The following is a 27926-nucleotide window of genomic DNA, read 5'->3' as shown; positions in this document are numbered from 1 at the left end:
TCAGTCTAGGAAGTAACACTTTTGGTAGATAACCATGAACATTGTATAAGAAATTTTTTTGTGATGGGGACCAATAATCTAACAGGAGAGGCACTGTAGCTTAATGGTTAAAAAAATATGGTTCTGGAGCTACATTGTCTGGATTCAAACAGTGTTGCATTACTTGTTAGCCGTGTGACCTTGGACAAGTCAATTCAACATTCTATGCATCAGTTTCCAGATATGTGAAAATGATAATAATACCATCAACAAAAAGGATTGTTGTGGTGATTCAATGAGACAGAGCTTAAATCAGTGTAAAATCTTCTTAAAACTAACATAACCATCAGAGCTGTCTTCAATATAGTGATTATATATATATTATATATAGTTTTGTTCTTTTAATACATTGTCCATATTTCTGAAATATGAAGTAATATAAAATACATGTCAATATTTTCTTCTCAATATGAGCCCCTATCACTTTTTAGGACTATATTTTTGATGGATTTAAACAATTATACCATGAATCACAACTGTTCTGTGTATGTAACTGAAAGAGAATCCCCTTCTTAGTCATTGGTGTTCCCTTCAGGATTCTGCACCTGATGTGGGATATTTGTTCAGGGACCCTGGACAGAATGGCTAACACAACTCTTACATACTATGAGTTTGGATATCCAAACTAAATATTTTCAAAAGTTTCACTAATTAGTCTTATGTCATCATTTCAAATTTCCACTCAGCTTCTGTTGAACATATTCAAGTCTTCCAAAGAACCTCTTAAAATGAGGTACTTAAAACATAACCCAGTATGAAACATATGGTCTGACAAATACTGAGTGCTATAGAATTATCACCTCCCTTAATGTGGACAACATTCTTATAAATGAAATAAAGAATAAAATACATTCGAAACAGCTGATTTATTAGTATTTTACTACTACTGTGTTCTTCTGACAGATGTTATTCATCAAGAAAAGTATTCATCATTGACAGAATGTACCACAGCACTTTTTTTTTCTTTTAACAAAGAACTGAAGCTGATTTGATATCTAATATCTATGTGCTTGTAATTTACCTTGCTAGGGTCATCTAGAGTCATAAAATCACAAATCACTATTAAAGTGTCTAAATCTATGAGTTATATCTCTTGGAGCTATATCTTTTCCCTAACCACTGACATATAATAGATTATGAAATCTTCACGAAAGATTTGAGTAGTACTCAATATTAGCTTAAGAGTTATACTGGCCAACATATATCAAACATGTTAAACTTTCTTATCAATATTTACTCTTATGGTATGACCTCACTGAGTATATTTTGGGTAAATAGTGTTTTTTTAAATCAATGTATTTTAAAAATCAGTGAATATAGAAATTCTACCATATGAATTTCTTTTGTGACAAGTCAAAACCTAGGCCAGCACTATGAGATCAAAAGTTTCCTCTCTTATTCCCACTCTTATATTTAACAGCAATCACTTTTCAGGTAAGTTTCAGCACTTAAGAATAATTGTGCATTGATTACAGTATTCAACCAAAAGTATTAAGTAGAACAAACAAAAAAAAATACTAAGAGGGATAACATATTAAGTTGCTCATCAACAGTCAGGGTGAGAGCTGATCAAGTCACCGTTTCTCATAGTGTTCATTTCACTTTAACAGGTTTCCTTTTTGGTGCTCAGTTAGTTGTCACCTATCAGGGAGAACAAGTGGTATTTGTCCCTTTGGGATTGGATTATTTCATTCAGCATAATGTTTTCCAAATTCCTAACAGGGATCACTTTTCAGTTAAAATTTAAACACCTAAGAATAATTGTGTGTTATTACAGAGTTCAACCAATGGTACTAGAACAAAAAAAAAATACTAAAATGGATATGTGCAATTCAGGACATGCTCAAGCTGACTTACCTCAAATGGTAGAGTTAGAAACATACCAGGGGATTCGAATTCAATCCCAACAAGGTGGCATGTACCAATGCCATCTCACTAGTCCCAGTGATCAATTTCTGTTCACAATTGATCATAATGATAGGACTAAGAACCAATGGGATCACATAAACAAGAGTAGTGTCTGCAAATACTAGCTGATAGAATAAAAAAGGGAAAGAACGATCCAACATGGGAAGTGAGATACACAGCAGACCCATAGAATGGCAGATGTCCTAAACAGCACTCTGGCCTCAGAATCAGCCCTTAAGGCATGCGGATCTGGCTGAAAAGCCCATGAGAGTATTTCAGGCATGGAAAGCCAAGACACTCTGGGGGAAAAAAAAAACCTAAATGAAAGTTCTCTGCGAGTGAGATCCCAGTGGAAAGAACGGGTCATCAAAGAAGGAGGTACCTTTCTCTGAAGGGAGGAGAGAACTTCCACCTTGACCATGGCCTTGTCTAAATATGATCAGAGTCGGTGAACTCAAAAGGCTTCCATAGCCTTGGCAGCTCATGACAAGAGCCTAGGGTGATTACTGATGCCGTAAACAAGAGTGTCAATTTGTTAAGTCAACAACAGGAGTCACTGTGCACATACTCCTCATGTAGGATCTTTGTCCTTAGTGTGCTGTACATTGAGATTTAATGCTATAACTAGTGCTCAAACAGTATTTTTCACTTTATGTTTCTGTGTGGGAGCAAACTGTTGAAATCTTGACTTAATGTATGCTAAACGGATCTTCTGTCTATAAAGAGAATTGAAAATGAATCTTGATGTGAATGGAAGGGGAGAGGGAGTGGGAAAGGGGAGGGTTGCGGGTAGGAGGGACTTTATGGGAGGGAAGCCATTGTAATCCATAAGCTGTACTTTGGAAATTTATATTCATTAAATAAAAGTTAAAAAAAAGTTTCCTTAGGAGAGTAGCAAACACAGGCTCAGATAGTGCTCTGAATGTAATATAGACACAATTTTCTGTTAGTTTAAGTTTATCACCATTGTAATATTTTCAGTTTATCAGTTAGAAGACAGAAAATAATTATACATGGCATACATATGTATATGTAAAGACATAAATATATCTCTATACATATACAAATATAGATATATTTCACATATTTTAAAAGAGAAGATAAATTTAAAAATCCTTTGAGACTCTCATCTATAGTGACAAAACAATTATAATAGAAATCACATTATTTTTGAACAGTTTAGTATGCTATTATTGGAATGAAACCTTGTGTTAAAAATTCCCTCTGGACTCAGAAACATGAAATGCAATAATCAGAAAATGACATAAATGAAAAAAAATATTCATGGGCATTAAGTCAGGGTTTTAAAAGTAGGCAAAATAGGAGAAAAACATAAAAGAAAATGAAAATACCAATGCCTCTGGCATCCATTTAGGACACTAGTCAGAGAAAAGTGTAATTTTTGTAACTATTTAGGTCCTTCTTCCATATGATGTCATTAAGAAAAATGGCAGTATTTTCCTTCATATCACTGATAAGGAGATTTGGGCAATATTTCAATAACCTCACTTCAACTAGTAGAAAATTTAAGGTAGCACAGCAAAGGAAACAATCAACAGAGCAAAGAGATTAATATGCAGAATATTTAAAGAATTCAAGCAACTCAACAGCAAAAAACACATCATCAATTAAAAAAAAATGGGCAATAGATCTAATCAGATGCCTCTTAAGGAAGATATACAAAGGGCCAACAGGTACATTTAAAAATACCCAACATCATTAATCATCAGAGAAATTCAAATCAAAATAGCAATGAGCTATCACCTCATACCAGTAAGATTGGCTATTATAAAAAAGACAAAAGATTAGAGAGTTTGGCAAGGCTGTGGAGAAAGGGGAACACTTGCAGTGTTGGTGGGAATGTAAATTAGTACAGCTATCATGGACAACAGTATGGATGTTCCATTAAAAACTAAAAATAGAACTATCATATGATCCATTAATCCCACTTCTCGGTATATGAGCCACAGAAATGAAATCCATCTGTTGAGGAGACATTTGCACTTCTATGTTTATTGTGGCAGTATTCACAATAGCTAGGAAATGGAAATAATCATCCCTCAACTGATAAATGGATAAAAAGATACATATACCAAATATAATAGTATTCACATGAAAAGGATGAAATCTTGTCATTTACAACAACATGGATAGAAATGGAGGTCATTATGGTAAGTGATAAAAGTCAAGAACAGAAAGATATCACATGACCTCACTCATACATGGAACCTAAATAAAAGAAACAGGTAATCTCCTAGCAGTTAAAAATTTGACTATGTTTACCAAAGGCTGAGAGGGAAGTGGGGAGGGAGGAATTGGAAAAGGTTGATTGATGAATATTAGGTTATAGCTTGATAGGGGTAAGGCGTTTTGAAGTTCTATTACACAGCAGGGTGAAGATAGATAATGTTAATTTATTATATATTTCTCCTAAAATAATAGAAGATGGGATTTTTGATGTTTTCACTATAAAGAAATGTTAAGGGGCCAGTAATGTGGTACAGCAGGTTAAGCTGCTGCATATGACACCAGCATCCCAAACTGGAGCAATGGTTTGAGTCCTGGCCAGGCTCTGCTTATGATCCAGCTTCTGCTAATGCACCTGGGATAATGGCTCAAGTACTTGAATCCCTGCAATCCATATGGGAGATCTAGATGAAGTTCTTGGCTCCGGGCTTTAGCTTGGACTAGTCCTGGATATTGGTGGTCATTTGGGGAGTGAAGCAGTAGACAGAAGATCTCTCTCTTTCTGTCTCTTTCTTACTCTATGAAAGAAAATATAAAAAGAAAAGAAAAAGAAAGAGAAAGAAAGAAAAAGAGAGAAAAGAAGAATCTTTTGAAAAACACACTATATAAAAGACAAATGTTAAGTGTTTGAAAGGATAAATATATTAACCCTAATGGAAAATAGAATTAAAGGTGAAGTTTGTTCTGGTGCAAAAATTGAAATCCATATATAGTTTTTAATAATATGCATTTTCCATGAACTTTTTGAAGTTCTCTCGTATAACATCATGTCATCAGTAAACAGTGAGGATTTCAGTTCTTCATTTCCTATTTGAATGCCTTTTATTTATTTTTCTTGCTTAATTTCTGTGAAATTCCAGTACTATCTTGAATAGAAGTGGTGAAGGTGGTCATTATTATTTTATTCCTGCTTATAGAGAAAAAGCTTTCAGTTTTTGTCATTGAGTAGAATGTTAGCTATGGGCTCATAATATTCTGTTGAGATACACTTTTACATATCTGTTTTGTTGAGGAATTTTTTAATAATAAAAGGATGTTGAATTTTTTCAAAATTGTTTCTGCTTCTACTGCGACCATCATATGTTTTTTGTCCATGTACCACTTGTTGAATTCTTTATTTAGGGGATCATTAAGCCATTGACTTTAATGTTAATTAAAAATATATTATTATGGCCGGCACCACGGCTCAATAGGCTAATCTTCCACCTGCAGCATTGGAACACCGGGTTCTAGTCCCGGTCGGGGAGCCGAATTCTGTCCTGGTGGCTCCGCTCCTCTTCCAGGCCAGCTCTCTGCTATGGCCTGGGAGTGCAGTGGAGGATGGCCCAAGTGCTTGGGCCCTGCACCCGCATGGGAGACCAGGAGAAGCACCTGGCTCCTGGTTTCGGATCAGCGTGGTGTGCCAGCTGCAGTGGCCATTGGGGGGGGTGAACCAACGGAAAAGGAAGACCTTTCTCTCTGTCTCTCTCTCTCTCACTGTCAACTCTGCCTCTCTCTCTCTCTCTCTCTCTCTATATATATATATATATAAAATCACATTCCAAGATGGCAGAATAGAGACATGACACTCAGATTTACACAAGACAAACTTAATATTTAAAAAAGGAGAAAGAGTATGCTCTCAGGATAAAGTTGCGGGAGAACTTCAGTGAGAGACCCTGCCAGAACAGTGGAGGCCATCCAGACCTGTGCTGACAGAGCAAAAATACAACAGAAGACCCGCAGTCTTGGATTCGGGGAGGAGATGTCTGTTCATGCAAGCCAGGTGAGAGGGGACTACATCAGCCCATGGTGCAGCTGATACAATGGGAGGGAGAGCTTATTGAACTGCTTTTGGAGTTCCATGTGGATCTTCAATGACAGGCGGCAGGAAAAAACAATGGTGGTGTGTCTCTCTCTCCCTCCCCTTCTCCCTGTTACAGTGGAGACCCGAAGTCAGCTGGGGGAGGACAGATGCTATTTTTGGACACAGGCAGGTGGCACCCACACCAGATCATGTGCACCCACCCAGCAATAGCTGGGGTCGCCCCCTACCCAGTCTGTGAGGATCACAGTAATTCAGAGGAAGCCCAGGAGGAGGGCCTCCAGTTGCCCAGCAATGGGAGGGGAGGGGGAGCAGCCCCTATGGAGGGGAAGTGCCACCTGCAGGACTCTCCTACCCACCCAGTACAATTGAGATGCAAGCAAGTGGGGGCCACATTGTGCAGGTACTTTGGGCGCCTGTGAACCATAGATCTAACCAGAGAGAAAAGCCTGCCTTTCCCACCAACACGGAATCTGGTTGGGAGAACCACACACAGACAGTGTCTCTGGGGACACCTTAGTTTTCTCATAGACAAGATGGGCTAGTGGGGCGAAGAGGCCCCACTGGCACCCCATGATCCAGGGAGCCCTGGGAGCTGAATCTGAGAAAACAACGACTGCATAAGAGGAGGCAGAGTGTGGCTAGTTACTGGGCAACGACAGAGCAATTCACAGCAATTTCTGAGCTCCTCGGTTGCCTATAGCAGCTCATAGCAAAGGGAACCGTGCTCACAGGAAAGACCTCACAGATCAAATGTGCAGTTCATAAAGCAGTGCAGATGATAGCTGAGCACACTGGGGACTAACACCTGGACAATTACCAACTGGGAGGAGAAGAGCTGCTTTCACCAACAGAGGTGACTATTCCTCTCAATCCAGTCAACCAGAGGAGAGCTGCCACACCCAATTGAGGTCTTACCCTGGATACTCACCCCACCCTGGAATACTGAACAGAGCACACTGGCCAAAGTCAGCACATACCTCTTGGTATTCACTGAAAGTGCAGACATCTCACTAAGCCACAAAGACACAGATAAAAGATAAAAGCCACCAGACCAAAAAAAAAAAAAAATTCTACAAATGCCAAAAAAGGCAAAAACTCAAAAACAAGAAAAAGTAAGACACTATGAGACCCCCAAAGGAACACTTCAACATTTTAGCATTAGAATGTGAAGAAGAGATTGAGGAAATGCCAGAAATGGAATTCAAAAAAATTAATCATAATATTACTCAGAAACAATCAGAAGCAAATTCACAGACTAAAAAACTATACACGACATGAAAGAAAATTTTCCCCACAAAATATAGATCTTAAAGAGAAATCAAAATGAAATATTAGAAATGAAGAATTCAATAGATCAAATAAAAATGCAATGCAAAGTCTTAACAGAGTTTGTGAGATAGAAGAAAGAATATCTAAGCTAGAAGACAAATCTCTGGAAATTTTACAGTTGGACTAATACAACATGAAGAAAATAGAAAACTAAAAAACACTTTTGGAGATCTACATGATACTATCAATATGACCCAACATTTGGGTCTTAGGAGCTTCTGAAGATGAGGAAAGAGAGAAAGGATTAGAAGGTCTTTTTAGTGAAATAATAAGAGAAAATTCTCTAATTTGGAGAAAGAAAAGGACATCCAAGTACAGGAAGCACATAGAATTTCCAATAATCATGACCAGAAAAGATCCTCACCATGACACATAACAGTCAAACTCTCCACAGTAAAACAGAAAGAAAACAGTCTAAAATGTACACAAGAGAAATGCCAGATTATTTTCAGAGGAACTCCAATTAGACTCACAGCAGACTTCTCATCAGAAACACTACAGACTAGAAGAGAATGGCAAGATATATTCCAGGTCTTCAGATGAAACATCTGTCAACCCACAATACCGTACCCTGCAAAGCTCTCATTTATGAATGTAGGTGAAATAAAGACTTTCCACAACAAACTAATTGAGTGAATTTGTCACCACCATCCAGCTTTACAAAAGATGCTTAAAGATGTGCTACACATAGAAAAACAGAAACACGATAATCACTATGAAAGAAGGTGAAGGCAGAAAATCTCCCAGTAAAAACAAAAAGGAAATCCAAAGTAAAAAAGTAGGAATATTTAGAGAAATATTGCAGAGCAAAGTAATTACTTATCAATAGTCATCTTGAATGCAAATGGTCTCAACACTCCAGTTAAAAGACACAGCCTGGCTAAATGGATTAAAAAACAAAACACACCTCCTTGCTGCCTACAAGAAACACATCTCATCAAGAAAGATACTCACGGACTGAATGTAAAAGGATGGAAAAAGATACTACATGCTAACAGGAATAATTGGCTATTATAAACTATATGAACCTAATTAGAGGAACCTGGCTATTTAAAAGAAATGTTAAGGGATATAAAGGGAGACATAGACTCCAATAATATAATACTGAGGGATTTCAATGCCCCACTTTCAGCAATGGACAGATCAACCAGACAGAGTCAGCAAGGAAACAAAAGTTAATAAAAACTACAAATCAAATGGACCTAATAGATATCTACAGAACTTTAGTTCCTACAGCCACAGAATACACATTCTTCTCAGTAGTACTTGGAACTTTCTCTAGGATTGACCACATGCTAGGCCATAAAGCAAGTGTTAGTAAATAAAAAAAATCAAAATCATACCATGCATCTTGTTTTGCTACAATGGAATGAAGTTGGAAATCAACGATTCAGGAATTGCTAGAATATATGCAAACACATGGAGACTGAAAACATGCTCCTGGGTGAAAAATGGGTCACTGGAAAAATAAAAAAAAATTCTGGAATCAAATGAAGAAGACAATAAAACATATCAAAGTTATGGGATACAGCAAAAGCACTGTTAAGAGGAAAATTTATAGAAATTAGTGCCTACATCAAGAAATTGGAAAGGCACTAAATAAATGAACTATCAATGCATCTGAGGAACCTAGAAAAAGAACAGCAAACTGAACCAAAAACTAGAAGGAGAAAATAAATAATTAAAATTAAGGAAGAAATAAATAAAATTGAAACAAAAAATACAAAAGATCAGCAAAACAAAGAGCTGGTTCTTTGAAAAAACAAACAATATTGAAACACCATTGACCCAACTAACCAAAAAAGGGAAGGAGAAGACCAAATTAATAAAAATTAGCGATGGAAAAGGAAATGTAACAACAGAAATCACAGAAATAAGAAGAATCATCAAGAATTACTACAAAGAGCTGTATGGCAAAAACTGGGAAAACCAGAAATGAACAGATTCCTGGACACATGCAACCTACTTAAACTGAGCTGGAAAAATACAGAAAAGCTAGACAGATCCATAACTAAGAAAGAAATTGAAGCAGTAATAAAGACTCTTCCAAAAAAGAAAAGCCCAAGACCAGATGGCTTCACTTCTGAATTCTACATGATATTTAACGAAGAACTAATGCCAATTCTTCTCAAGCTATCCAAAACAATTGAAAGGGAGAGAATCCTCCCAAATTGCTCTTAGCAAGCCAGCATAATGTTAATTATTAAACCTGAAAAAGATACAATTGAGAAAGAGATCTATAGACCAATTTCCCTGGTGAACATACACAAAAATCCTCAACAAAATACTAACCAATTGAACACAACAACACATCAGAAAGATCATTCATATGGACCAAGTGAGATTTATCCCTGCTATGCAGGGATGGTTGAACATTTTAAAGTCAATGTGATATATCACATTAACAAATTGAAGAACAAAAATCATATGATTATCTCAATAGATGAAGAGAAATTATTTGATATAATGCTACATCTTTTCATGATGAAAACTCTAAGCAAATTGGGTATAGAGGGAACATTCCTCAACACAATCAAGGCAATTTATGACAAACCCACAGCCAGCATTCTATTGAATGGGGAAAAGTTGGAAGCATTCCCACTGAGATCTGGAACCAGACAAAGATGTCCACTATCACCATTGCGATTGAATGTACTCCTGGAAGTTTTACTCAGAGCTACCAGGCAAGAAAAAGAAATCAAGGGGATACAAATTGGGAAGGAGGAAGTCAAACTTTCCCAATTTGCAGATGACATGATTCTAAATAGGGGATCCAAAAGAATCCACCATGAGAATATGGGAACTCATAGAAGGGTTTGGAAAATAGCAGGATATTAAATCAACACACAAAAATCCAAGATACTTTGTATACACAGACAATGCCATGGTTGAGAACGAACTTCTAAGATCAATCCCATTCACAATAGTTACCAAAAAAATCAAATACCTAGGAATAAACTTAACCAAGGATGTCAAAGACTCTACAATGAGAGTTGCAAAATATTAAAGAAAGAAATAGAAGAAGATACAAAAATGGAAAAAAATCTCCCATGTTCATGGATTGGAAGAATCGATATCATTAAAATATCCATACTACTGAAAGTAATTTATAGATTCAATGTGATGTCAATCAAATTACCAAAGACATTCTTCTCAGAGCTAGAAAAAACAATGCAGAAATTCACATGGAAACTAGCTAAATCAATCTTATACAACAAAAACAAAGCCGGAGGCATCATAATACCAGACTTCAAGACATACTACAGGGCAGTTATAATCAAAAGAGCATGTTACTGGTGCAGAAACAGATGCACAGACAAATGGAACGTAATAGAAATGCAGATATCAGGACAAACATCTACAACCAACTTATCTTTGACAAAGGAGCTAAAATCAATTCCTGAAGCAAGAACAGTCTCTTCAACAAATGATGCTGGGAAAACTTGACCTCCACATGCAGAAGAATGAAGTAAGACCCCTACCTTACACCATACACAAAATCCACTCCAAATGGATTAAAGATCTAAATGTATGACTCAATATCATCAAATTATTAAAAAACTTGGTAAAACCCTGCTAGACATTGACATAGGCAAAGAGTTCTTGGGAAAGACCCAAGAATCACAGGCAATCAAAGCCAGAATTTACAAATGTGATTACATCAAATTGAGAAGCTTCTCTCCTGCAAAAGAAACATTCAGCAAAGTGTATAGGCAATTGAAAAAGAATGGGAGAAATTATTTGCAAACTACACAACTGATAAAGGAATAATAGCCAAAATACATAAAGACATCAAGAAACTCAACATCAACAAAACAAACTACCTAGTTGTTAAATGGTCAAAGGACTTAAACAGACATTTATCAAGAGAGGAAACCAAAAAGGCCAACAGACACATGAGAAAATGCTCAGGATGATCAGCCCTAAGAAAAATGGAAATGAAAACCACAATGTGGTTTCACCTCACCCCTATTACAATGGCTTTCATACAGACATCAACAAAAAAAAAATGCTGGTGAGGATGCAGGGAAAAAAGGTATGCTAATCCACTGTTGATGGGAATGTAAACCATCAGAGCCACTATGGAATACAGTATGGAGATACCTCAGAAATCTGAATATAGGCCTACCATATGACCCAGCCATCCTACTCCTGGGAATTTACCCAAGGGAAATGAAATCAGCATATGAAAGAGTTATCTATACCTCCATGTTTATTGCAGCTCAATTTACAATAGCTAAGACATGGAATCAACTCCAATGTCCATCAACTGAAGAGTGGAAAAAGAAATTATTGGATATGTACACCATGAAATACTGCATAGTCATTAAAAAAAAAAAAGAAATCTGGTCATTTGCAACAAAGTGGATGAGCCTGGAAAACAATGTACTTGGTGAAATAAGACAGTTTTAAAAGGACAAATACTGTATGTTCTCCCTCACTTGTGATAACTAATAGACCACCTAAAAGGCAATCTGTAGAAGAGAAGTGTTCACTTCAGAAGCAATGACTCCAAACAGCCCTTGTCTTGGCTGTTGAGGAACAGTTTTTTTCATAGTATTTGTTGAACACTTTACTCAACATACAGATAATCATGAGTATAATGTTAATTGAAAATAGATCTTACTGAAAAATAAGAGTAGGAATTAGAGAGGGAGGAGGAATGGAAGTGGGAATGTGGGTGAGAAGGTGGGAATGTTGGGAAGAATCACTATGTTCCCAAATTTGTAATTGTAAAATATACAAATTTTGTAACTGTAAAACTGTGTAGTTCTATATATATTACTACAGACTTACTTCTAAGGGTACAGCTTTAAACTTACCAGGGCCATAATCCCCTTAAGCTGGGTGGTAAAAATAGAATTTTAAGTGTTAAGTGAGCGTACAGGTAGGATTAACTGTTAAAGTGATCATAAAAATAGGATTAAGTGTTTGGTAATAATAATAGAATTAAAAAGAAGTGAATACTCCAACATGGGAAGAAGTCCACACAGCAGACTCATAGAATGACAATTGCCTTAAGTAGCACTCTGACCTCAGAATCAGCCCTTAAGGTATTCAGGTCTGACTGAAAAGCCCAGGGGAGCATTTCAGGTATAGAAAGCCAAGATACTATGGCAAAAAAATGTCCTACATGAAGGACCTCTGTGGGTGAGACCCCAGTGGAAAGAAGTGATCACCAAAGAATGGTGTATTTTTTTTCTGAAGGGAGGAGAGAGCTTCCACTTTGCTTATGGCCTTGTCTAAATACTGATGGAGTTTGTGAATCCAAAATGCTTCCACATCCTAGACAGCTCATATCAAGAGCCTCGGGTGATCACTAACATTATACATAAGTGTGTTAATTGTTAAATTAACAACAGTAGTCACTGTGTACTAACTCTCCATGCAGGACCTCTGTCATCAAAGAGTTGGATTATGAGAGTTAATAGTAAAGAATTACTTCATTTTAGTGTATTAAGTGGAGCATAATCTTTGTCTCATAAGCTATAGTTATGTCTAAGTGCTCGCAAAAGATGTCATTCTTGGGTTCTTCTTCAATGTTAATTAAATTTCTCAAAAAAAGAATACTTAAAATAAAAAATTAAAAAAATATAAATTAAATCTAAGAAAGTTTTATTTTTATTGAATTAAAAATTCATCTTAAAATTCATCTTAAAATAATCCTTCTGGTGTTCTATTGCACAGTAGGGTAACAATAGTTAACAATAACATATTGTTTATTTCTAAATATCTAGAAGAAAGACTTTTGCATGTTCACACTACAAAGAAATCTTGTATATATGAAGTGATAGATGCTAATTATCCTAATTTAATCATTAAAATGTATGCATGTATCAAATTATTACATTGTACTCCATAAATATGTACAATTACTATGTGCCAATAAAAACAAATCATCTAAAAACATATAACATGTTTAGGTCTTTTTGCAAAGACTCTCTTCGACAGCAAGAATATAACCCTCATGTGTAGAAAAATCACTTCTATTCTGTATATATTGTAAATTTTTCTTGATAAAGTATATTATTTTCCTAAAAATATATATATAATCCAAAAAAAAACTATTATATAAACACAATAGAATACTACAAACAACCTGAAAAAAAACTTCTGTCATTTGCAACAACATGGATGAACCTGGAGGAAATCATGCCAAGTGAAATATCTGAGTCAGAGGAAGACAAATCCTGCCTGATGTCACTTATACATGAAGCCTAAAATGTCGATCTCAAAGAGACTGGAATAGTGCTTCCAAAGGCTGAAATAGAGAAAAAAGCTTCAGACAGTTAGAAGGAATAAGTTTTCATGATCTGTTGCATTGCATTTTGGACTCCATTACTAATAATGTATATTTCAAAACTTCTAAAAGAATGGATTTTTAAATATTCTCATCACAAAAAAATGACATAACAGATATGTTACTTTGTTTAATTTAATTTCTCCATAATGTATACATGAATAAAACATCACATTGCACACTATATATTCAATTATTGATTGTCACTTAATTACAACACCTTTAAGTTCATTTTATAAAGTCTAAAAACGATGACTAGAGGCCACTGTTACATATGAAATATATGAAATTCAATGCTCAAATCTTTTCCCCTCTTTTAACACACAAAACTCCCTAGAACATTAAAAATAATAAAGTCCAAGTGGTGTTTATTCCAGAAATGCAAAGATAACTTATTCTTATGAAAGATATTGGTGTAATAAATCATATTGATAAAAGTAAGGGGAAAAAAGCAAATATGATTATCCCCACAGATGCAGCAAAAGCATTCTACAAAAGTCAAAATAGGGGATGGATTATGTCTTCCAAAAGTTAGTGTCTACTGGGAAGCTCAAAAAATGACCTGATTTAGAAACAGAATCTTTACAGTTGTATTTAGTTAAAGTAAGGTAACACTAGGTTAGGAGGACTCCCAAGAAGTGTATGTGATAATGAAGACAGAGATCAGAGAAATACAGCTACAAACTAAGATTGTAGACCCTACAAATCAAGAATTGTAGAGCCACCAGAAACTAAGAATGATTCTTCCCTAAAGAAGCATAACCCTGCTGACAGCTTGACTGTTGGCTTTAGGCCTCCAGAACTGTGTGATAATAAATTCTTATTGTTTTAAAAATAAATAAGTAGGCCGGCGCCGCGGCTCACTAGGCTAATCCTCCGCCTAGCGGCGCCGGCACACCGGGTTCTAGTCCCGGTCGGGGCGCCAGATTCTGTCCCGGTTGCCCCTCTTCCAGGCCAGCTCTCTGCTATGGCCAGGGAGTGCAGTGGAGGATGGCCCAGGTGCTTGGACCCTGCACCCCATGGGAGACCAGGAAAAGCACCTGGCTCCTGGCTCCTGCCATCGGATCAGCGCGGTGCGCCGGCCGCAGCGCGCCGGCCGCGGAGGCCATTGGAGGGTGAACCAACAGCAAAGGAAGACCTTTCTCTCTGTCTCTCTCTCTCACTGTCCACTCTGCCTGTCAATAAATAAATAAATAAATAAATAGATGAACAAACACAGAGCTTGCCTTGAACTTGACCATGTTAGAATAGGAAAGATATCACTTTGGAATTTCTAAACACATACTGATTCCGAAGCAAGTCAATTTGCAGCTCAGTGTCATTCAACTTGGCAAGTAAAGATGAATCTTCCTTGGGAAATTATCTTTACTCTGAGCCTAAGAAATAGCCACACAAATACAATGTTGCAAGAAGTTTTGCATACAACAAAATATTATAAAATACATAAAGAAATGAAGCACCATGAGCAAGTTAGAAAAAATGGTAAAATTGTATATACAAAATATCGTAAGTAGGAATCACCGGATAAACAATGTAAAAATATTTAAAATGTGTATATATCCTCAGAATCCTGAATATAGCCCTACCATTCAACCCAGCCATCCCACTCCTTGGAACTTACCCAAAGGAAATTAAATTGGCACTTTACTTTTCAAATAAATGAACATTTAAAATTTAAATTTAAAAAAGTTACCAAAAAATCAAATGGAATATCTGGAAATTAAAAATAAAATATTATGACACTGTAACATAAGTATTCAAGATCAACTATGTAGCAGGTTAGTGAATGATGAGGAAAATTAATAATTGATGGATATGAAGAAATTATCTGGAATTATAGTAGTGGTAAGGAGGTAATAATTATGTTGGAGATAGGAAGGGAATTGAAAAATGGACTGAGAAGAACTTATGTCTGAATAATACTGTTCCATTCTCTCTATTCTGCCTAGAAATCCAGAGATATATTAGCAGAGATTTTTCAACAACTGTTGAAATATGCCGAATCCATAAGTATTTCAAGTATACATGATACATTTTAATGACACACTTTATCATAAAGAAAATAAAAATTTTAATTTGAATTAAAATGTTAATTTGAATCACATACAACTGTTCTTGAAAACAAAGCTATTAAGTAGAATTCTGTAATAAATAATAATTATAAAAACATAATCATAAATTAATAAAACATATTTCAAACAACTCATGGAGCCAGTGAATTAACCATGCTGAAAAGACAGATTGGGGAAGGAACATTATTAAATACTAGAAATCAAGCATTCATATTGAGAAACAGAAAAGTTGAAAATTGTAGTCCAAAGGTACAACTGACAAAGAACAACAGTAAGGGCAGTACAATGAAGACATAATATAGGTAAAATTATAAATTAATAAATTAGAAACAAATAATAAATCAAAGATAAAGTGAAGAAAATCCACATTGTTGTGTGTTTAAAAAGATTATTGAAATTGACAAAAAGGTAAGAAGAGAAAATAAAAAAGGAGAACATTACAAGTGCCATAGAAAATAATAAGTTGAGAAAATGAAATAAACAACTACATGTCAGGGGTAGTTGTTTGCCAGGTATTTAGGAATTCCACATCTTATGTCTGAACATCTGGGTTTGAGGCCTGGCTTCACTCTGGATTCCATTCTCCTGCTGATATAGAAACTGTGAGGCAGCAGGTTATGGCTTAAATAAGTAGGTCCTGGCCACCTACCAGGCAGGCATGCACTGAATTATTATTTTTTTTAAGTTTTATTTATTTTTTTGAAAGTCAGAGTCACAGAAAGAAAGGGAGAGAAAGAGAGAGATTGTCCATCTACTGGTTCACTGGCCAAATGGCCACAATGGCCAGGGCTGGGTCTGGCCAAAGCCAGGTGCCAGGAGGTAGGAGCTTCTTCCAAGGTTTCCCATGTGGGCAGCAGGGGCCCAAGCATTTTTCAATCCTCTGCTGCTTTTCCCGGGCATTTAGATGGGAGCTGGATCAGAAGTGAAGCTTCCGGGACTCGAACTAGTGCCCATATGGGATGCTGGTTTACAGGCAGCAGCTTTACTTGCTATACCACAAAGCCTTCCTCATGCACTAAATTCTTGCTCCTGGTTTCAGCCAGGCCCAGTCCTAGCCACTACCAACATTTGGAAAGAACATCAATAGATGCAAGCATTCTCTTTCCCTCTCCTTTTCCCCCTCTCAAATATATACATGTAAAATATTTAATTTAAAATAAATAAATATTAAAGAACATTGACAAAAATATTAAAAAATAAGGTTTTTATAAATGAGTACTTAAAGAAATATAACCAGTGGTTTAAAAACTTCCCATAGGAGCCAGGGTTTGACATAACTAGTTAAGACACTGCTAAATGAGATTTTCACTCCCTTTTGCAGTGCCTGCATTAGAGTCTTAGTTCCGTTCTCAATACTGGAAAGCAGCAGGTGATAGTTCAAGTAGTTGGACCCCTGCCACCCACATGGGAGGACTGGATTGAGATTCACGCTCCTGATTTCAGTCTGACCCAGCCCTGGCTGTTGAGGGCATTTGGACAGTGAACAAACGGATAGGAGATCTCTCTTTCTCTTTCTCTCTAATAAATAAAAACAAAATTTTAAAAGTGAAATGATTACTATAAAATAATTTAAAAAATCTTTTCACAAATAAAGTTTCATTGCTAGCGTGTTTTTCCAGTGAGCTCTAAGAAAAAATTTGTAAACTTACTCAAAATATTACGCATTCGGGCTGGCTTTGCGGCATAGCAGGTATAGCTGCTGCCTGCAATGCCTGCATTCTATATGAGCACTGGTTTCTCTCCTGGCTGCTCCACTTCTGATCCAGCACCCTGCTAATGTGCCTGGGAAGGCAGTAGAAAATGGTCCAAGTGATTGAGCCCCTACACTCACTTGGGATATCTAGAAGCAGCTCCGGGCTCCAGGCTTTGACCTGGCCCAGCTCTGGCGATTCCAGCTATATGGGGAGTGAACCAGTGGATGGAAGACCTCTCTCTCTCTCTATCTCTTTCGCTCTCTCTTTCTCTCTCTCCTTCCATCCTTCCCTCCCTCCTTCCCTCTCCCTGTGTAATTCTGTCTTTTAAATAAATAAATACATCCTTAAAAATTTCCAGTCTAGAAAAATCCACTTATAGTAATAAAAACTAGTATAAGCTTGATATCATAAAACAAAGAATAATATAAACATGAATCAAACATGAATCAAAACATGAATCAAAATCAGAGGTTTGCAATATTTTTTCTATAAAAGGTCAAGATGGCAAATAAATTAGCCTTTGGGGGACAGATGTTCCCCATTATATACTCAACTGTGCTATAATAGAATGAAAGTAGTCTCAGACAATATTTATTTATTTTTTTAACTTTTATTTAATGAACATAAATTTCCAAAGTACAGCTTATGGATTATAATGGCTTTCCCCAGATAACTTCCCTCCCACCTGCAACCCTCCCATCTCCCGCTCCCTATCCCTTCCATTCACATCAAGAGTTATTTTCAGTTATCTTTATATACAGAAGATCAATTTAGCATATATTAAGTAAATATTTCAACAGCTTGCACCCACACAGAAAAAAAAAGTGTAAAATACTGTTTGAGTACTAATTATAGCATTAAATCACAATGTACAGCACATTAAGGACAGAGATCCTACATGAGGAGTAAGTGCACAGTGACTCCTGTTGTTGACTTAACAAATTGACACTCTTGTTTATGGCGTCAGGAATCTCCCTAGGCTTTTTTTTTTTTTTTTTTGACAGGTAGAGTGGACAGTGAGAGAGAGAGACAGAGAGAAAAGTCTTTCTTTGCCGTTGGTTCACCCTCCAATGACCGCCACGGCCGGCACACCGCGCTGATCCGATGGCAGGAGCCAGGTGCTTCTCCTGGTCTCCCATGGGGTGCAGGGTCCAAGCACTAAGGCCATCCTCCACTGCACTCCCAGGCCATAGCAGAGAGCTGGCCTGGGAGAGGGGCAGCCAGGACAGAATCAGGCGCCCCAACCAGGACTAGAACCCGGTGTGTCAGCACAGCTAGGTTGAGGATTAGCCTATTGAGCCGTGGCACCGGCCTCCCTAGGCTCTTGCCATGAGTTGCCAAGGCTATGGAAGCCTTTTGAGTTCACCGACTCTGATCATATTTAGACAAGGCCATGGTCAAAGTGGAAGTTCTCTCCTCCCTTCAGAGAAAGGTACCTCCTTCTTTGAAGACCTGTTCTTTCCACTGGGATCTCACTCACAGAGAACTTTCATTTAGGTCATTTTATTTTGTCAGAGTGTCTTGGCTTTCCATGCCTGAAATACTCTCATGGGCTTTTCAGCCAGATCCGAATGCCTTAAGGGCTGAATGTGAGGCAAGAGTGCGGTTTAGGACATCCGCCATTCTATGAGTCTGCTGTGTATCTCGCTTCCCATGTTGGATCGTTCTCTCCCTTTTTTATTCTATCAGCTAGTATTTGCAGACACTAGTCTTGTTTATGTGATCCCTTTGACTCTTAGTCCTATCATTATGATAAACTGTGAACTGAAACTGATCACTTGGACTAGTGAGATGGCATTGGTACATGCCACCTTGATGGGATTGAATTGGAATCCCCTGGCACGTTTCTAACTCTACCATTTGGGGCAAGTCTGCTTGAGCATGTCCCGAATTGCACATCTCTTCCCTCTCTTATTCCCACTCTTATATTTAACAGGAATCACCTTTCATTTAAATTTCAACACCTAAGAATAATGGTGTATTAATTACAGAGTTCAACCAATAGTATTAAGTAGGACAAAAAATGCTAAAAGGGATAAAGTATTAAGTTGTACATCAACAGTCAGGACAAGGGCTGATCAACTCACTGTTTCTCATAGTGTCCATTTCACTTCAACAGGTTTCCTTTTTGCTGCTGGGTTAGTTGTCACAGATCAGGGAGAACATATGATATTTGTCCCTTTGGGACTGGCTTATTTCACTCAGCATGATGTTTTCCAGATTCCTCCATTTTGTTGCAAATGACCGGATTTCATTGTTTTTGACTGCTGTATAGTATTCTATAGAGTACGTGTCCCATAATTTCTTTATCCAGTCTACTGTTGATGGGCATTTGGGTTGGTTCCAGGTCTTAGCTCTTGTGAATTGAGCTGCAATAAACATTAATGTGCAGACAGCTTGTTTGTTTGCCAATTCAATTTCCTTTGGGTACATTCCAAGGAATGGGATGGCTGGATTGTATGGTAGGGTTATATTCAGGTTTCTGAGGAATCTCCAGACTGACTTCCATAATGGCTTAACCAGTTTGCATTCCCACCAACAGTGGGTGAGTGTCCCTTTTTCCCCACATCCTCTCCAGCATCTGTTGTTGGTAGATTTCTGTATGTGATTCATTCTCACTGGGGTGAGGTGAAACCTCATTGTGGTTTTGATTTTGCATTTTGATTTTTCATTTCCCTGACTGCTATTGATCTTGAACATTTTTTCATGTGCCTGTTGGCCATTTGGATTTCCTCTCTTGAAAAATGTCTATTGAAGTCCTTTGCCCATATCTTAAGTTGGTTGTTTGTTTTGTTGCTGTGGAGTTTCTTGATCTCTTTGTAGATTCTGGTTATTAATCCTTTACCTGTTGCAAAAGTTTGCAAATATTTTTCCCATTCTGTCGGTTGCCTCTTCAATTGCCTGACTGTTTCTTTTGCAGTACAGAAACTTCTCAATCTGATGCAATCCCAATGGTTAATTTTGGCTTTGACTGCCTGTGCCTCTGGGGTCTTTTCAAAGAAATCTTTGCTGGTGCCTATATCTTGGAGGGTTTCTCCAATGTTCTCTAATAATTTGTTGGTATCGGGTTGTCATTTTAGGTCTTTAATCCATGTTGAATGGATTTTTGTGTAAGGTATAAAATAGGGGTCTTGCTTCATGCTTCTGCATGTGGAAATCCAGTTTTCCCAGCACCATTTATTGAATAGACTGTCCTTGCTCCAGGAATTGGCTTTAGATCCTTGATCAAATATAAGTTGGCTGTAGATGTTTGGACTGATTTCTGGTGTTTCTATTCTGTTCCATTGGTCTATCCATCTGTTTCTGTACCAGTACCATGCTGTTTTGATTACAACTGCCCTGTAGTATGTCCTGAAATCTGGTATTGTGATGCCTCCAGCTTTGTTTTTGTTGTACAAGATTGCTTTAGCTATTTGTGGTCTCCTGCAACTCCATATGAATTTCAGCATCATTTTTTCCAGGTCTGAGAAGAATGTCTTTGGTATTTTGATTGGTATTGCATTGAATGTATAAATTACTTTTGGGAGAATGGACATTTTGATGATATTGATCCTTCCAATCTATGAGCATGGAAGATTTTTCCATTTCTTGGTATCCTCTTCTGTTTCTTTCTTTAAGGTTTTGTAATTCTCATCGTAGAGCTCTTTAACGTCCTTGGTTAAGTTTATTCCAAGGTATTTGATTGTTTTTGTGGCTATTGTGAATGGGATTGATCTTAGAATTTCTTTCTCGGCAGTGGCATTGAATGTGTATACAAAGGCTGTTGATTTTTGTGCATTGATTTTATATCCTGCTACTTTTCCAAACTCTTCTCTGAGTTCCAATAGTCTCTTAGTGGAGTTCTTTGGATAAAGAATCATATCATCTGCAAAGAGGGATAGTTTGAGTTCTTCCTTCCCAATTTGTATCCCTTTAATTTCTTTTTCTTGCCTGATGGCTCTGGCTAAAACTTCCAGAACTATGTTGAATAGCAGTGGGGAGAGTGGGCATCCCTGTCAGATAATATTTAAATAATTGAACATGGCTATGTATTAATAAAAATTTATTGACCAAAAAAAGGTGATATACTAGATTTGGTCCTTGGCCATAGTTTCTATAACCTTGATCTGGATGCAAACAATCCTAAATAAAATATTAACAAATGTAAGAATTACTTTTGATATATATTAACCAGATCCCTTTTACCAGTCAGTATACACATCCTCCTGCTGTTGTCACACTTCTATGGCAAACTGATTTCATCCACATGTCTTGCACATGCCCCCCCCACTGGGAACATTCAGTGGTGAACTGATATGAATTTTGAAATGTTCAACCCCCTTGTCTCAAGGAAGGCAATCTCAGGCGTGTTAGCTCCAAAACCAGACTTTACCTGACACTATATTTTTACTTGGTTCTTTCCTTTTCCCAAATTGCTTTTTCCTCCTTTATAGATTTTTCATGTAACACAATCTCTAAAATACATTTGCAATTGAACATCTGTATGCTTTTAGTTTCTTGAAGTAAGATATAAATTGAATCAAGCAATGTGGACGATGTGGAAAAATATAGTTAAATTAAGTTTCTTCAAGGATATAATTCACCCAAGTGACAGAATTAAAGAGAAAACCATATGATTTTCAGTAATATTTAAGTTCATTTAATTAAAGAAAATCTACTAGCAAGTTTGGTATATAAAGGAACTTCTTTAGTAGCAAACATAAAATTCAATGATGAAATAAAGAAATTTTTTAAAGATAATGAAGAAGATAAAAATGCCAACTGTCACCACTTCTGTTTAGCATTGTACTATATATAAGAAAAAAAAACCAGAAAGGTCACAAAGGGATACAGAAATTTGTCATTATTCAGTAAAGATAACTCTCCACATATACACCTAAAAATAACTATAGCTAAATTATATAAATAATATAAGGCCTCAGCAGATCTGCAAGATAAACAAAATCACATGCAATCTAATCTGCACAGAATTACAATTATTGTAGTTGGAAAATAAAATACAGAGGCAAGCATATGGCAAAATGGTTAAGACACCCATATTCCATATCGGAGTCAAAGGGTTTGAGTCCCTAGCTCCTTTACTAATTCAGTTTTTTCTAATTCATCTCCTGCATGGCAGAAGATGATGGTTCAAGTACTTGGTCTCTGCCGCACATGTGGGAGACCCAAAATGAGTTTCTGGCCCCTGGTTTCTGACTTGTCCAGACCTGGCCATCACGGGTATTCAGAGAGTGAACCACTAGATGGGAGTTCTCTGCCTCTCACACACTCTCTCTATATATATCTACCTTTTCAAATAAACAAATGACTTTAAAATACAATAACAATAATGTATGACAAAGAAGAAGCCTAACAAAAGTTGTGCAAAGTCCTTTTCAGAGGTAATTACAAGATTTTTGTTCAAGAAAACCTAAATGAAAAAGACAGTAAATGTTAATCATACATTATTTTATATTTTCCATTTCACTTCAATCAGAATTTCATTTGATATGCAATAATATCACAATATTTATCCATGTCATTAATATTATTTTACCATTGTAGATAAAGTGTAAAGAACATATGTTTAAGCGTATGGATTTGGCAATTAATCAGCCAAGGTTAAAAGCCCAATTCTTCCAGTACTGTGAGATTTCAGCAGCTACTTAACCTGTCTGTACCTCAATTTGTTCATTTATGAAGTGAATATAAAGTATTTATCTCATAAGTTTATCATGAGGACTGAGCTACTCTCTGCGATGTAGTTAGTAGAGTGGTGTCTTTTATAACATCTGCTTGTTCCCCAGATCTCCTGGTTTTCTTTCTGCATCCTGTGTTGTGTCCCACGAGGCTATCATTTATGGACTGAGGCCACCAAGCCCTCAGGCTTTAAGCTGAGTTTAATATATAAGAGGTACTAGCAAGAGATTAGAGGACAGAAAAAGATCAGAGAATTGATTTCCCTGGCTTATCACCCTCAACATTCATCTCTCAAATGGCTCCTATAGATTTCCTACTTCCTTCAATGGATATCTACAAGAGACGTATCCATAATCTTCAGGCCTAGAGCATTATGAGCCCCTTTCTGTGTTCAACTCAGAGGTGTTACTGTACTATCATGTATTTTTGCATAAAGCACGTTCATATGCCTGAAAATAATCGATTATTTTCCATAGTATTAGAAAATGTATTCAACCAACTAGACAATATTATTTTTTAAAATAGCACTGACAATTTTTAAAAGTTATCTAGGAAGAAATCTAATAGAAGGATTTCAGATATAATGCAGAAATTTTATTGATATAGACATAAGAAGAGCTAGCATATTTTAGATGAGTAGGTTAAATTCATGGATGAGGAGATCATATGTTGTAAACATATCAAACTATCCTGAATTAGTCCATGAGTTTAATCATAGCTACAAAAAAATTTTTGCAGGAATTGAGAAACTCATCCAAAAATTCATATGGAAATGTAAAAGAGTCATAATAACAAGAAAATTTTGAAGAACTCTAGAAAGAGTACTCTGTACTAGACATTAAGACTTATTATAAATATGAAGTTTTATGTAATATTCACAGTAATTTAGGGGTAATCAATACAACCATGGAAAGAAATAAGGTCTATAAATACATTATCATGCATGTATACTTAGGCACACATTCTAAGATTTTAGTATAAAAGAAGTTACATTCCAAATGCATGGGGGGAGAATGTGCTATTCAGTATTACAAAGGACAGTGATAACTCTGGCCATTTATAAGGGAAAAAAAGTTTTCACTATGTACGCGCTGATCAAATATGAATTGAAACTTGATGTGAAAAAATAACTGAAATATTGGAAGAAAATGTAGGAAAATATGTTCATGGCATGGCAATAACAAAGGATAATAAAAAAGACAAAGAAATTGAAAGTGAAAAAAATTATAAATCAATTTTAGCAAAATCAAAGCCTTATTCCAAAAGATGTTACAAAGCTAAAGTATGAACCATAATATCAGTTAAAATGTTTGGAAATTCTAAGTCTAAAAAACTAGATATTATTGCACATAATAAATAAAGATGTCTATACACATACACACACGTATGAGTATATGCATATATAAATGAGAGTACTTCAAAAAGTTTGTGGAAAATTGAAATAAAAGTTAGCTTAATTTGCTACAAAATATTTTGAAATATATAAACAGTTTTTTCATAATATATATTTTCCATGAAAAAAGTTTTAAGACAGCTTGAATCCATGGATTTCAAAAATTTTTGCCCAAAGTAAACTTACTTTTAATTCCATTTTCCTCAAAGGGTACACACACACAAATGGCAGACCTCAAAAAGTTCACGGAAAATGGAATTAAAAGGCAGACATTTGGCCTAAGTGGTTAAGATGTTGGTTAGGATGCCCACATACTCTATTTGAATACCTGTGTTAGAAAGAAACCCAGCCCCAGCTTCTAACTCCAGTTTTCTGCTAATGGAGACCCTGTGATGCAGTAGTGATGGCTCAAGTGATTCAATCCCTGCCATTATGTGAGGGACCTATAATGAATTCCAAGTTCCTAGCTGCAGCCCTGTGTCCAGCTCCAGTCATTGTAGGCATCTGCAGAGTGAAACAGTGTATAGGAGTTCTCTAACTCTCTTTGCCTCTCAGATAAATCAGTAATGCTCATACTCCATGAACTTTTTGAAGCCCCTCATATATATGCTGCCAGTCCTCCATATCTTTAGGTTCTACACCATCAGGATCCCACCAACTGAGTATTATAACTATTTTTTAAAATGAATGTGTTTTGAACACATGTCGATCCCCCTCTTCATGGAGGAACGACACTAAACCCTGCCTAGGTTTCCTATCCGAGTCACGGCACCATTATGTCGCTCCCCCTCTTCACGGAGGAATGACACAGGGCCCTGCGCTGTTCTTTTGTCTGCTCGGCCCTTCCCGGGTTTGCTGCTGGTTCTTCCCGGGTTGGCTGCCGTCCCTTCCACCTCCGTGGAAGGGCGGTGCCCCCTGCCACTTTCCCCACTTCTGCGGGGGAGTGGCACACTGCCAGCCGGCTCTCTCGGGGGCTGCTCAGATGTTATCTGGATGTTCCTCTTAGATGTCCCTGGTGCATGTTGTCTCTCTCCTCCTTTATAGTCCTCTTCCACCAATCCCAACTCTGCTACCCACACGCCGAGTACACTGCTCTCCTCCAATCAGGAGCAGGATCAGCTCCTGCAGGTCATTGGTCAAACTGGAGGCGGCTGCGTAGAAGCTGTTTACTCCTCTCCCAGCGCCATATTGTGGGAGAGCAGATGCATAGAATAAGTCTTAATTCTAGTAACTTAGTCTAGTCCGAGTTGCTCCCCACAATTCCCCCTTTCTTTTTATTTTTTGGCGTTGATACGCGCCTGTCTTCGGTGCCCAGTGGCGCACACTCTGCTCTGCTTGCTGGAGTTGCCCACAGGTGCTTACAAGCCCTACCAATCAGGCAAACCGAATCCGGGTCCTCTTTTCGCCATGTTGAGGAGGTTTTTAGGTGCTGATGTGTGCCAGTGTTCGGTGCCCTGCAGCACATGCTCTGCTCTGCTAGAACTGCCTGCAGGTGCTTACAAGGCCTACCAATCAGGCAAACCGAATCCGAGCCTTCTCATTGCCATGTTGTGGGGAGGCCTTATTTTTCTCTTATTTCTCTATCTCCGGGCATTCCTATTTCTGCTATTTTACTTCTATCTGCCAGCATTCCTATTTCTCTCATTTTACTTCTAAACTTCTATTTCTCTTATCCCCGCAGCTTCCTGGCGCCCGCTCCGCGGCGGCTTCTCAGCGCCTCGCCCCGCGGCGGCTCTGCGCGGCTTCAGCCCGCGCTTCTCATCTGCATGGCTTCCCAGCTTTGTGCACGCTCCGAGGTCTCCGCGCCCCTTTGCGCCCGCACCACAGCCCCGCGCCAGCCCCGCGCTTCCTATCTGCTCACGCCCCGTGCGCTCTCCCCGCTCGTGCCCCACACGCTCTCTCTGTGCGCGGCGGCTTTCGCGAATCACACAGCCTAGCTCACGTTTCCGCTTCTCGGTTTTCAGTCTAAGTTCCCCGGGGCTAACCTGACGAAATGCAACCTAGCTTAAGTCTCCACTTCGGTTTGGCTTCCCGTCTTTTGCTACCTGGGCTAATCTGATGGATTCCAACCTAGCTTACGTCTCCGCCTCCGGTTTTAGCTTTTCGCCTTTTGTTCCCCGGGCTGACTTGAAGAATCCCAACCTAGCTTACGTCTCCGCCTCCACCTGCCCCCGCAGCTTCATCCTCCCTAACATTTTTCTCTACCCGGTATGTTTCCTAACTTTTCTTCCAACAATATTCCCCTCTCATTTCTCCTGGCTTCTCCCCACAGACCGTATCCAAGTCTGTTTGTTCTAGCTTTCACTTTCACTTTTAATCTCCTAGCTTCCCCACCATAGTCTGCATCCGAGTCTATGTTTCCTCCAGCTTTCACTTTCGCTTTCAATCCTAACTTCTTCCGGCACTTTTTCCATCCGGCTTTTCCCCAGGCTCTTTCTAATCTCTCTCCAGTATTTTCCCACTTTTTCCCGTTTCTTCCCTCCTAGGTTTCCTATCCGAGTCACGGCACCATTATATCGCTCCCCCTCTTCATGGAGGAACGACACTAAACCCTGCCTAGGTTTCCTATCCGAGTCACGGCACCATTATGTCGCTCCCCCTCTTCACGGAGGAATGACACAGGGCCCTGCGCTGTTCTTTTGTCTGCTCGGCCCTTCCCGGGTTTGCTGCTGGTTCTTCCCGGGTTGGCTGCCGTCCCTTCCACCTCCGTGGAAGGGCGGTGCCCCCTGCCACTTTCCCCACTTCTGCGGGGGAGCCGCACACCACCGGCCGGCTCTCTCGGGGGCTGCTCAGATGTTATCTGGATGTTCCTCTTAGATGTCCCTGGTGCATGTTGTCTCTCTCCCCCTTTATAGTCCTCTTCCACCAATCCCAACTCTGCTACCCACATGCCGAGTACGCTGCTCTCCTCCAATCAGGAGCAGGATCAGCTCCTGCAGGTCATTGTTCGAACTGGAGGCGGCTGCGTAGAAGCTGTTTACTCCTCTCCCAGCGCCATATTGTGGGAGAGCAGATGCATAGAATAAGTCTTAATTCTAGTAACTTAGTCTAGTCCGAGTTGCTCCCCACAAACACAGACTTTTTTTCTTGTCATTCTTTAAACAATATGGTATAACAAGCATTTACACATATTTATATTGTATGAGGTATGATGAGTACTGAAGTGATGATTTAAACTATAAAAGGATTTGAACATCTATAGATTTCAGTATCCACAATGGGTCCTGGAACCAATCCCTTGCAAATTCTGAGGGATGACTGTATATAGTATATAAAAAAAATGTGTGGGCTGGCGCCGTGGCTCACTTGGCTAATCCTCCCCCTGCGTCACTGGCACCCCAGGTTCTAGTCCTGGTTGGGGCACCAGGTACTAGTCTCGGTTGCTTCTCTTGCAGTCCAGCTCTCTGCTGTGGCCCAGGAGGGCAGCCGAGGATGGACCAAGTGCTTGGGTCACTGC

The 27926-nt window shown here is 38.1% G+C and overlaps 1 pseudogene; it reads left to right on the top strand.

The window, feature by feature from the left end:
• Positions 1 to 26406, top strand: part of LOC100358295 (large ribosomal subunit protein uL24-like) — a 61293-nt pseudogene extending 34887 nt beyond the window's left edge.
• Positions 26407 to 27926: the final 1520 nt, after the last annotated feature.

The sequence above is a fragment of the Oryctolagus cuniculus genome, chromosome X (assembly GCF_964237555.1).
Source record: "Oryctolagus cuniculus chromosome X, mOryCun1.1, whole genome shotgun sequence".
NCBI classification, from domain to species: Eukaryota; Metazoa; Chordata; class Mammalia; order Lagomorpha; family Leporidae; genus Oryctolagus; species Oryctolagus cuniculus.
This window is presented reverse-complemented; position numbering and strand designations above follow the sequence as displayed.